Raw genomic sequence first — 13,540 nt, 5'->3', positions numbered from 1 at the left:
AAGAGGTCAAGCAGGGAAAAATTGTTTGATTGCTGTTCCATTTTCAGGGCCTTCCAAAACCACAACAACAACAACAACAACAATAATAATAATAACAATGATAATAATAAATAAATATTCCTTGTCCCTAAACAATTCATTCATTACACGTTGGCATGTGTTTGTTGTATTGAGAAAGAAATCACATTCAGATATCACCCCAACCCCCCCCACGTCCCTTCTCAATGTGTCTGTATCATTCATGAGACCACAACATGTGTAATCATGCTCAATATTTTATAACAGGTTGTATTACAACAACTTATTCTCATTCAGAGTGTACGCATGTATCCAAACATCTTACCCAATAATAGGAACAATTGGGCTTTAAGTTGTTCGTGGAAAGAAGCCACATCTATTGTGTTCAAAGATATCATTCCAATTGAACCATTATGACATCGCCTTTTAAATTTGTCTTGGCCAACACAAAAGACCAGTGGCCCTTTAACAAATGTGAAGGGGATTATTCTATTCCTTCAACTTCGAACCCCACAGCCTTTCTCCTCTCTTTCACACAGGGGCATGAACTTGGATGGGTCCTGCTTTCCCCCCTGCTGAACACCACATTTTAAACACACAGTCACAATTGGCTGGATTAACCCGCTCCCTGCCCCCTCTGTGTAGAGCAATCCTATGGACTCGACAACCCCTACCATGCTAGCAACCAGCAGAGGTGCATGCTAACTGGATCATGTTCAGTGAGAAAAAAAAGACAAGTGTCCCTAACTTTTCTCATGTCACTTTCTCTCACAGCCCCCAGCGTGGATGGGTGTAGGCCTCACTTAAAAGAGACTCCTTTGAACTGGATTCATGGGCCATTTGCATAAGCAGATTTGGGTGAGGAGAATGGAGGGGTACTGCGGCTGGTCATTAATATGCCAGCTAATTCAGCACATTGTAAGCCCATTGATGCTTCACTAAAGGGCAGTTATCCCATTGCCATTGTTTAGGCCTGAACCAGTCTCAGCAGTTGTTACAAATTACATACTTAATTGATTTAAAATCTGCCATAAACCGCACAACGAGGGGAGATGTGGCAATGGTCGACAATAGAGCAATGCTGAGTGAGATTTTTTTTTTTTACACTAATGTTAATGTCTGTGTAATAAATGACTGGGGTCGCAAACAGCTGGCTCTGTGTTTGCGAGATAAACATCATAAACAGATGCTTTGCCAGTCAACCCTGCTTATTTTACAGCATCACTAACATAAGCACAGATTATAAATATTATAAATAAACTCATTTTCAACACAGTTGTAAAACAATGCCCATGTATCACGTCTTTGACTGCTGGTCTGATTTTTAGCCAAGATACTTTCCAAAGATAACACAATGCAAGTTGTTACTGTGGGACTGTTTTTGCCATCCTGACTCAGTCATTGTAATGCACACTCCACATTTTCACACTCACCACCAATTAGTGGCTGCAACAAAGCCTGACCAAAAATAAACATTGCAGTATTGCATACTTATTACTACAATAAGACGTAATCCCCGGGATATGCTGAACAATATTAGCTTTTCAATTACTCCTCAGAGCCATTGAGCGGCAGTCTATTGAAACAGAGAGCAACCCCCCAACACACATACACACACCCCGCCCTCCACAGGCTACTCCAGCATAGTACTTGAGATGTGAGAGCCTTAAACATAGCACCCCTCAGCATACACACCAGAGGTTCCTCACTCCCCATCCTGCATTTCCCTCCTCCCTGTTTATTCTGCTCTTTTCACTGCTCCATCTCTGACTCCCTACTCAGACCAGCACTGATGTGTGATATAGCAGGCTGGGTTGAAAGAGAAAAACACATGATGCAATAATGTTTTGTAATAACCAAGCAAATGGTGAGGCAATTATGATCGTGAGGATGGTGTTAATGATTATACGAATGAGAGGAATGGTGAGGGTCGCAATAAAAATGACAGCAATGATGATGGAAGTGGTGATGATGGAGGTAGATGAAGAGGAGGAGGAAGTAGTGCTGCGTCTCTTCCTAAAAGGCCCCACCTATTGTGAGGCCCTGACCAGCTCTTCAGCAGTTGCCATTGTGTGCGAGTTCTTCGAGGGGTTTGTATGCTGCGGGGGCCTCTGTGTATTCTTCCCCCACTCTCTTCAATCTCCTGCCCCTGATAGGGCCACATCAAAGCTGGAGGAGCTGTGCTTTGTGGGGCCTTGGTCCCTTGACTCTCAACATGTGGTTTTGTGGCTCTGGACATCGGCACCTTTTAACCCATTCTGTTGAGATTAGGCATCGCCTTCAATTGGGCATTAGTGAAACTATAGTAACCAATAAGAAGCTTGTCGCTGAATGGAAACTATGTATCTTGTCACAGTGGTGCTGTCGGAACATCACGATCCCAGACAAGTTCCTCGGCAGGATTTTGGCTGCCTGGATGGGGGCCCCTTCTTTTCATGCTGACACCAAGTAGACTCCTTCCACACACACACACTCAAAGAGACACACACAGACACACATTTTTTCAACCCAGGCACTGAAATGGTAATTTATATTCAGCACAAAGAGGGGGGAAACATTGTTTTCCACAGGGCACAAGCATTTAATTATCTCAGTTTTTTCATGTCTTGCCTACAACAGTGAGTGAGAAAATTGGACCAAAATGAATAACCAACAACAGTTTAAAAAAGGGGAGGGGGAAAATTGCTACACACGATGACTAAGGGTGTAGGGTTTGGAAGCCTGGGAAATAAACAGGAACTAATGGAGTGGGTCTCTGCTGCAGTCTTGGCTGGCAAAGTGCTGGTCCTGGGGAGAGAGGAAGGGCAGGCGGAGGGCCAGGCAGTGTCGTCGGCCCCCAGCTTCATTAAGAGGTGCAAACACAGCTCCACAGTACCCAGGCCTAGAGCTCCATCAGTCAGATCCTGGCTTTAGCCCGGGCTTGACATGAGCTAAAGACTCCAGACATCACACACTCATTAAAGCCAGGCTCCTGGAGCAACTGTCACTGGCTACCAGCTCTCCAGCAACTGCTCTCTCCAGCTTCCTGTTGAGGAGAATCTTCACACATCCGCAGGTCAGCTCCCCCTGCTCCAGCACTAGTCAACAGCTTGGATTAGTGAGGTTACTGTAGTCAAAACATTTATTCAACGAACAAAGCCAGTATGGCCCTTGCTGGCTTACCCCTATCCCTGCTATCAGATGGCCATTTATTTAAATAAATGAGAAAAGAAGCACGATCCTTGCAATTTTCAGATAGCTCAAACTACTCACTGACAGCTCAATCTGTGAGTGTGTACATGATTTGATGTGCAGTTGCATGCAAACTACATAGTGACTATGCAAAGCCATGCTAATGCCATCAAATATACACATCATAGCGTTGACACTTGGCTGGTGCTTATTGTCTATCCGTTTTGTTATAAAGCCCTAGTTACAGTGTACAATCGATGCTGCTCAGTCGACACAAGTCTCACACTGGCTCAGGCAGAGCAGGGAGAATCAGCATGAGGGTGGATTGATTTTTGGCTGGGTGCGGACAGTGAGCGGGGGACAGTGGGCCTCCAGACAGAAGCTTGGCTGGACTTTGTGAAGACTGGAGCCTTCTGTGAGGTTGCCTGCCCCACCACATGGAGTGCTCCAACAGTGACCCTGCGCAAACTGGCAACTGCCAACCGTCTGCTTCCGTCTGCTTGGCATATTTGGCCATTTAGTGGGTGCTTGTGAAGATCAAATGGGTTAAGATCGCCCCTCTTAGTGAGCGGGGAAAAAAGACCATCAAAAAGGTGTAAATTTCACTTCCCCACTTTTGATTAAGTCAAGCATGAAAAGAAATGTAATACTCTCAAGTGGCAAGGGTTTACACTATTGATGCTGTTACTTCTGCTTCAGGAGGCCCAATCAGCCGACAGGGAGCTGAGTAAACTCGCCCTGAGTTTTAGGGGAGGCCAGATGGAGGGCTTTTGCTGTGCCTGAAAAGACAGCTTAAGAGCTCGCCTCCTCAATCCCTCTCAATACTGACTGTGTGAAATCCTGGCCCTGGCTAACCCCCCAACCCACCCGCCTTCTCCAAAGCTGGTGGCTACCACCATATGGGCTTGTTTAAAAACTCCCACAGGCTGGTACAAAGCACAACAACACAGTTTTCATATCAAGTACTCTCTCAAAGAGGCCCCCCCTCCGACTCCTTCCCTTCCGATTCCAAAGGCTGTCACGGGTTCTGCTCTGATTAATAGTTGGTGTTGGCCGTCTGTTTTGGCAGATCATTTTGTGCGATGATTAATATGATTTTACCAGCTCAATCCAGATTTCATATGTTACAAAAGGAACTGCTGATTGACTGGATAATGCATTTTCACCTGTAAAAACCCTTCACTGCCAAATATTGGAGAGATATTAGTGGGGTGACCCTCCAGGGTAACATTGCACCTCCTTGCTATGCTTTGTTGCGACAGCCTCACACAAAGCAAAAGTGAAGTAGAGCAGTGCCCCTGGTAGTCTGTGGTGGACAGCGGAATGGAATGGCTTTTGTAAAGACTTAATAGAATCTTTAACCGTTCCAACAATCCACTCCCATGGAGTTGCATTAAGTAGATATTGTAAAGGGAAAATGACCTAAATAGCTCAACATCAACCTCATTAGGCATGCAGGCAGGGCTTGGCCTATTTCATGGTAGAAGCTATTGTCAAGGCTCACCCCAGGTAAGCATTAAATTGCAAATGATACCCTGAAAGGCAGAGAGGAGAGGGCAGCGAGGGAGAGAGAGTGAATATAGCAAACACAGAGAAAATGGTTCTCAGGACAACAGCGAATGAAAAGGCAGTTGGAGGAGCTGCTCTGACCGTAAAAAATCCAATACATCACAGCTTTTGGGGAGCAAATTCCACTCGTCTCCTAAGGGTCTTATTTGTAAGCAATGCTGAGCACAGGCCTGCGTAGAGAGGCCTAGAAAAAAATAGAGAGGGAGCAAGAGAGAGAACCTAATGACAGACTGATAGCAATTACTTGTGCCCGTCAACGGCTCCTCTCCTCCCAGCATTCCAGGGGAAAATTAGACGAGTGGGAAAAATAAGGCTGAAGAAAAGGATAAAGGGGTTGAAAACAGTTTAGATTGTGTCTGAAGAAGTAGTCTCTGTAGTCTTTCCCCACTGTCACAAACTTTTCAGCAAAGTCTATCCCTCAGCAAATCAATAGCTGCATCCTCTCGCCACACAAACTTCACCTAATGACCCCTTGGATCAACATGTTAATAAAGGGGTCTCTGAAGAATAGTTTGCAACTGCAAAGTGCTCTTGTGAGTGACATTAAAAGATGCTCAGAAATGGGAGGTGTTTTCCCTGGCGGAACTGCTCTCTGTCACCCTTCCTGGTGAGAAATTGTACCTTTGCATATTCCTTGTCACTGGTGGCATAAGTGAAAGCACCCCCGAGGACAGAGTTAGTCACTGCGTGCCTTGTGGAGTGGAGTAAATTAAAGCGGGGATTAGGGCAGGCAAAACTGTGGATGACAAGCAAGGCGGTGGCAGCCACATCAAGTGCTCTTTAGGCCCATATGTCTTCATGAAGAGCCGCAGTAGGGGCCACCAATGAGCCCACTGCACAGCAGTTTAGTTTATTCAAGCTGAAGTAGACAAATGCTCCTCCTCTCTCACTCTGTCTATCTGTCCGCTCCTCCTCACACAAACGTGTATCAACCCACACTCCTGGAAAGTTATGTAAATGTGTACAGTATGCTTATATGCCAGAGTGGAGAAATAACATGCATCTGCATCAACAAGAGGAATTCTAATCAAGATGTTAAATCAATCAATCAATTCATTAATCAATGAATCAATCAACCAATGCAAATTTAACCAAGCAAAATAAAATATGATATGATTTGGACATGGATGGCATGTTCCACATTAATTTGATACAAAAACACATCTACAATCGCAACCAAGTGGCTGTTTTGTTATCTTTTCCTGGATGAGACCCTCAGCTTTATAGTCTCTTTATTTTTATGTGTGAAATTGTATCCTAAAACAAACAATAAACCAAAACAAATTTTAGACATGAAGTTATGAGGAAGCTAAGAGAATATTTTGACACTAGTTAATCCTTATTCTCCATGGAGAAACAATCTCCAACCTTAATCTGTTTCCAGGAGCAGTGTGTAATATCTACCTTTAGGGCTGAAAAGAGGTGCGCGCCTGTGTGAATGCTTTAGATGTAGAATTACCATGCAATTACAATATAATGACACACATTAATCGTTTGAGTTTCTCAAGCACAACTGCGGGACCGTGTTGGATGCATTAATTAGCTCCTCATCTTGTGGCCCGGCAATTGTTAACATTTGAAAAAGGCTCTCCAGCCACCATGCTCCCACAGATAAATATCCTCTGGCTAGTAGATGAAAATATCAAAAACAACTGTGACCGCTTATGATAGAGAACGTGATGACACCACCTGGGAGGGAGGCAAATGTGAGCATGCTGGGAAATTTGTGTGTGCCCGTATTTAGCTTATACCAAATGTGTGTTGTGTGTGCCCACCCGTATACATAGTCAGGAAACCTCCAGTGACACATAGTCCATTTGCACAGTGGTGCCTGTCAGCCATCCATACTACAAAGGTAACGGTTGCATTTTCCAAAAAATAACTAGTGCAAGTACTTTTTTCTGTGTTGAGTTATTTTAAATATGTATAAATGTCATTGTTTACATCTCCCCTTAATGATTCTTATTGGATTAAGGTAACCCTCCCTCTCATCTTGCATGCAAGCTCAGTGTTTAATCTATGAGTGAGCTCAGTGGGAAGCAGCCAGTGGGTGCTCTAATGAAAGTCACTCTGCTGCCCTACAGAGAGGTCAAGCTTTTACACCTGGCCATAACCACATGGGGCCACACTGCATGCATGGCCTTGGAAATGACTGTCAGATAAGGAACTGCATAATTTAGATGCAGGGATCACACCAGCAGCAAAGCAAGAGGAAGGTGACAACAGAGAAAAGTTATTCATTATTTTTCATGTTTATACTCTAACTATTCAGTCAAGTCAGAGTCAAAGAGTTTGCAAATAAAAAAGGTGAAAATGATTCTTAGTGTTTGATTTAACCGGCGTAGATTGATAGAATATTAAGGTAAATATATTGTTTTGATTTTGTTTGGTGACAAGACTATATGTATGGCATAATCCATATATTATGCCAGAATGAGTCCACCCTAAATGATCTTTGACCAACTTCATTGCTTTACATACCTTCATAATAATTTTGAATGCAGATTGATGGTAATATGTGTGTATGTGTGTATTGCCACTATCACACCAGAGGATGGCAGAGTGGTTGATAAGACTTGGCTTCATGGAGCTTGGCTCCTGACTGTGGCTGCTTTGGATGCAGGGGAGGGCTTAAACAGTGAGCTTTGGGCCCCATTAAGCACTACAAAGCATGCTTATTTCCTCAATTCCACACCTCCCTTTAAATCATCCTGCATTCTATAAATTGTAAGAAAGAAAAGCAGAGGCAAATAAATCCAACTCCGAGTGGCATCTGGCGTCACATTTCAAAGGTATCTCAAAACATACCCAGAGGATGTAAGTGACAGTTTTGACACTAATTCTGAGAACCTAATAAATAAGAGTGTATTTATAGTACATATAAGAAATGTCCCTCCATTCCATTTGGATGATCAGATTGGACAACCATGCACAAGCAATGTACAGGTACAATGACAATCACAGCGTATTGTTCTGGGGAGTCTATTGAAGTAACACTGCTAAGGACAGATGGGTCCTTGTGTGTAAAATGTCTATCACAAAAAGAAAAGTTCACTACATGGAACCTTCCAACAGCGAAAAAGATCTATAGGATGCTAACTCGTGTTTCCAGTAGCATGCATCCGTCCATCTGGCTGCCAATTCCAGGTCTCTGGCCCCCACAAGCAGTCCGTGCAGCTAGACTCCACTCATGGTCTGATCCTGTTGGCGGCCAACGATGCAGCACGCTAATGAAGAGGTAATGAGCCAGCAGATCCCTGCGATCTGCAAGGGGGCCACAGTGCAAAAGTTTACGTTCCCAGGACATGGAGGGAGAGCATGCCGAACAAGCTGCAGGATGAAAGCTGGGCCTGAGTCGGCCGCATAGATCTACAGCCACAGAGGGGATTACAGACACCTACTTCCAGCTTAGGCTGGACTTTTTGAAGTTTGGGCATAGGAGGGGAGAGATCCCTTTGGCAGAGTCCTGTTTGATTCTGGTGGGAGTCCGTCTCTAATCCCCCCTTCCCGTTCTCACCTTCTGCCTGATCCACTGCAGCCTCTCATCCCCGTGGTCCAGGATCATTATCCACCTTGGCCAAGGGGGCTCCCCCTCATTAATTTCCCTAAGCAGATTACAGAGTGTGCGTTTGTTGTTGTTGTTTGAGCCATCTGATTTGCCTAAGCCCTTTGTTTTTTCATCTGGTTTACACTTTAATGCCCCCCGAATGAGTTTCAATGACGGGGGGATCAACCTGACCCACTGGCAATGCAGCGGAGAACTTAAGAGAAGCGAGGCTAGCCCGAGGGGGTGGATGAAGGGAGGAGCATGTTTCACTTCTCTCCACTGCAGATTTAGATGTTCAGAAAAAGGAGACAAGCGTTGATTTAACCTTAACTCATCTCCTCAGAGTGGCGATGAAGACTAAATGGGAGACTGGATCACTGGCCGCATTCAGTAGACCAATAAGCCCACAGGCCCACCGTTAACTTCTCTGGACAACAAATGACTCCGCTGCTGGGCCCAAACCGGACCTAGCTGTCTCCCCATCGCCAAATATCCCTATGAAAAATTAACCCTCAGAGTGTTGTGGTGAGTTGGCAGGCCATGCAAGCTCCTCTCTGCATTAGGAGCTGTTTGTACAATCCAAAGCTGGAGGTGAATTAGTTTGCAACGACCGCTTGGTCGCTCTGGTCGCTCCATCTTCTCCGTGTGACATCTCATTAGTAAGATGAACGCAGTCTGACCTGGGTCCAACAGCACTTGGCAGTCCAGTATGCTCTCCTGTCTGACACACCTCTCACACATCATTATCAGCTATTAGCCACAGTGAGCTGAACATTACATAATTAATCCAGCTTTTCATAAGCAAAGGTGGAGGGGTGCATTCACTGGCGTGCGACTGGCTCAACCACAAGTGAAAGTGAAAATTCTGTATTCAAGGTGGGCCATCTTTTTTGCTTTGTGGACACAAACCAGCTAGCCTTGTCAAATCTTCTCTCACATTCCTTATAAATCGTGATTTGAATTTACTTTTGAGATACTTTTATATCAAAACATAACCATCACAGGCATTACTCTGAGGGACATAATAAAGAAACTTCAATTTGTTATGACAAAGCAAATAGAATTCTTTCCCCAACCCCCCAGTTTACAGCTACAGGCAGAGCTTCAAACGAGCAAGGGCAAAAAAGGGCAGGGTAAACACACAATAACAATCTAACAACAATCACACAGGCATCCAGCCAACTCCCCCCCCCCGCCTAGAATCTACCTGGTTCCTATCTGCGGCAAACAATTCCATACAATTAATCTGATCCAAATGTAATTGATTGATAAGGGGCAGAAGGGCCGGCACTAACCTTCCTGGGTTGCATTTGTCTGGGAGCACAGACGGACAGTGCAGATGTCATCAGGCACATCAACGGGCCAGACTTTATCAGACCCTGGGATCAAAACATAGTCCTTTTGGAGTATGGCCAGCATCACCCAGAGAGGGAGAGCATTGAAAAGGTAGAGCTAATGGGACACTGTTGTACACCTCATCTCCATCTAGATCTAACAGGCTGGGCCCATGTGCTCGTTAAGGTCAAAACTGACTCTATATTTGTCCTCTTCTTGAAAGAGTGTATTTTGACGCACTGGGTAGCGAGCATCTGTGCTTGTTACATGATGAAGGAATTTGTAATTTTTGTTTTTCCAATAATATTTTTCAAACTAGTATTTTTCATTAGCTGCAAAAGCACATATAGAACCAGACAATGGTTGCGACTGAGCAAGAAGGATGAAAGATGTTGGTAAAATAAACACAGCCTTGTTTAACCTACAATGATATCATCAGTTCAGCACTGATCTGCACCTGGAAAATGTTGGGGCCTGTTTCTTCCTGAACCTGCAATCATAGAATGGCTGTCTGTGTATATCTTTTCATTGTAGGGTCAAAGTAGCGTGCTCAATCACACAGAAACTGTCCTCTAAACGGCAACAGAACCTAGGTATTTGGTCTTGGTTTAGACTAGGACACCAAAGACACAACAACATGGGAATAAACTGTTATTTATGCACGCACAAGCAAAGTATTTGTATATGGCTGCCACTTTTGGTAATTGAACGTCTGCAGCTGACTCTGCATTGACCACATCCTCATTTCATGCAGTCTTGTTTGCTAAACCTGGGTTCTCTGTTGCATGAGTAATATGCATTGTTGTGCTCTATCGAGAAAGTAGACAAAACATTTTTTAGCATTATGTAGGCCTACCTAGGTTTGTGATGCATTTTTAGCAATGCCTTTCTTTTTGCATTTTTACTGCATAAACTTGAATTACTCAAACTTACATTTAATTATGTAATACAAGTATTTCTTCAATGCAGTTATTAAGAAGGATGTAATGGAATGACATTGATTAAAAGCACATATTATAGGTTGCAAAATTCGATTAAATTATGACTTAAATGTGGCCCGCAAAATCACTTGAAATTAAAATTCTGTGAGCAACTACCTGTGTAAGGTGGCAATTCAAACTGATTAATAGATATCTTTAAAGGAGAAAACCTATGTAATAAATACAAGAACATAACACAAATATTTTAGGTTTCATATCCCAATGCTCATTTTTCAAGGCAATACAACAAAACTATTTTGCTAATAGGCTGAAATAATTGTATTTTTCCCCAGTGCAGTTTTGTTAACTAATTATCTAGAGATGAGTGTCAAAGGATCTTTTAATTCTAAACATGTTTTAGACAAGTTGGTTAACATTGGAAATGTCAAATAATTTAATGGGGATTTTTTTTCTTGTTTTGAAGTATGACATTTAAAAATATAGTTACTATAGACTGAATGAGAGTAGCGTGAGTAAATTCAAATAATTTGCTATGTGAGTGTTTACCTATTATTGTTAACAATGAATAGACTGACACTTGGAGAATGCAACTTTGCCCAAATGTGAAACCTGTGAAGCTCTTTTTGAATTAACCCTCATGTTGTCCTTGGGTCAATTGACCCGTTTTTGGGGGTTTTTGTCACAAAAAATAGACTGTCGAAATAAGCTGGAAATTTCAACATTAATAACAACAAAAAACTTTAGTAATAGCACCAAAAAAATTAAAAATACCCAAAACACTGAAAAAAAACAATAAAAATGTTGAAAAAAAGTGACCAAAACTTTTTTTTTTCATGGTTGACGGGAAGACAACACAAGGGTTAAGGAAAAAAATAAAAATAAATAAATAATAATAATAATAATAATAATAATAATAATAATAATAATAATAATAATAATTGAATTGGAAATAATACATTCTAAATCCCATTAAAAATATGTCTGTATCAAGCATTTAAATTTCAGGACAGTGAATTTATTTGAACTTATCTAGCCTATTTTTATATAGTCTACAATTTTAAAAGTTGGCCTCTCTGATCTTTAGGCCAACATCGATCAAACAGTATCCCTCTTGTTTTGGTCTAGGTACAGTCTCTCTTACATGCTCTTACCCTGGTGATGTCCTTTTACAGTAACTGGTTCCACATCTGGAAGAGTCTTGGCCCTGAAGAACAGCCCGCTGTGAACATTTACTAACCATGACATGCAGGGGATTATCTACCTACATTTATGGAGTTGGCTATAACTTTTCTTCCATTTTTCGATTTCTCACTGGATAAAGTCAACTCTATATCATCATCATCATATATATATATAGATTCCTATAGATTCTTTTGTACTATTTGGACTGTAACCGCTCATATGTAATATTTGTTAAACTGCTTGAATATGCCTTTTGTGAATATTATTTTACTGATGCACAAATCACCATCCATGTGTCCATTTTTTTCCTTTCCTTTGTTCGGTTATTTTTCACCTGCTATGCCCGGGCCCTCTGGGGCCCCTGTAGGATGTGGGTAGTGAGTTCTGCAGAGTACGAGGCCAAGCTGGTAGAAATCCTCTTCCAATGTTAAGCTAGGAAGAAGAGACATAGGGGGGAGGTGGAGACGGGGAGGGAGGGTGTGGAACCACAACCACACTGGGCTTCAGTGGCAGAGGGAAGCTGCAGGCAGTGGCACGGGCTCCCTAACGGCCTTACCCCACTGATCCCGCAAATTCGGTAAACTTCATGGAAATTTAATAAGTGCCTCTGCTTTGTGTTCACCCGCAGAGCCCAAGCCTGGTGCTGGAAGGCACATGTGTGATGGTTTACCCGTAGACACTCGCCGGCCTGTTTCTGAGGCAGACAGAGGAAAGTCCCCCTTAGTGCTGTGGCTTTCTGAGCCAGAGAAGGAGCTGTGACCCCAGGGGCTGTACTGCTCCAGCCAATATAGACTCTGTACGTCCTGAGGGGGAATAATATGTGGGGCTGGCCCAGGCCTATTTCATTTCCCCTCCCTTCTCTTTCTCTCTTACCCTCCCTTCAAAGACCCTGCTCAGCTGCTCCTGCCAGGCTACAGAGCTCTTTGAGTTAAAAGGACAGCGATTCTCATTTGAAACTGCTGCCTTTGCTCCCTCGTCTCTCCTTTTTCAAGGTGCTGGCTTCTGCTGGCTGCACCACACTGAGCAGTGCTCTGCCATGACAACTAAATAGGCCCCCTAATACCACTTCATAAAGCCAAGGAGTATCCTCCAGGCAAGGAGCTGTAAATTAAAGACATAAATGTTGCCTTCATGGATAGCGCAAAGCATGAACCTTCCACTAAAATGACAGGAGTGGCTTAACAGTCCAAGCTAAATTATACCTTAACCAGGCATAATTTATAGGCACGTCCTATGGTGAGAAATAAATGGATGTCCTGGTTATGATGAACAGATACCATGTTGCTCCGTGCGTGTGCTTTTGTGTATGTGTGTAAGTGGGCTTATCAACAAGTGTGGCTAAGGACAGTAGGATGATACAGCATTAGCTAGGGTGAGACTAGAGATAAGGCATTTTATTTTTTGTCGCTCAGCCTGTAACTGGCAATACTAGGAATTCAGATACCAAAATAAAGATAAAGATTAAACAAAAAGCGAGCACTGACTGTAAAGCAAACTCATCTAATGTAGCCACCAGGTGATATATTGTCTCACTTGCATGTAGCAGGTAGACATGAAGACATGAAGAATGTATTTCATTTCCAACTGTCATAACTCAGCCCTGTCCATCACAGCCACATAAACAGTTTTTGTCAGTCTCATAAACAGTTCAGCTGTCCCCCCGACGCTTTACCTTGTCATTGTTCATTTTCTAAGAGAGGGATCGCACAAGAATGACAGATGAGGAGGAGAAGAAAAAGACAACATAAACAAGGATTTCTTCAGGTTTTCCCAAACA

The sequence above is a fragment of the Etheostoma spectabile genome, chromosome 1 (genome assembly GCF_008692095.1).
Source record: "Etheostoma spectabile isolate EspeVRDwgs_2016 chromosome 1, UIUC_Espe_1.0, whole genome shotgun sequence".
NCBI classification, from domain to species: Eukaryota; Metazoa; Chordata; class Actinopteri; order Perciformes; family Percidae; genus Etheostoma; species Etheostoma spectabile.
Note: the sequence above shows the minus strand (reverse complement) of the source record.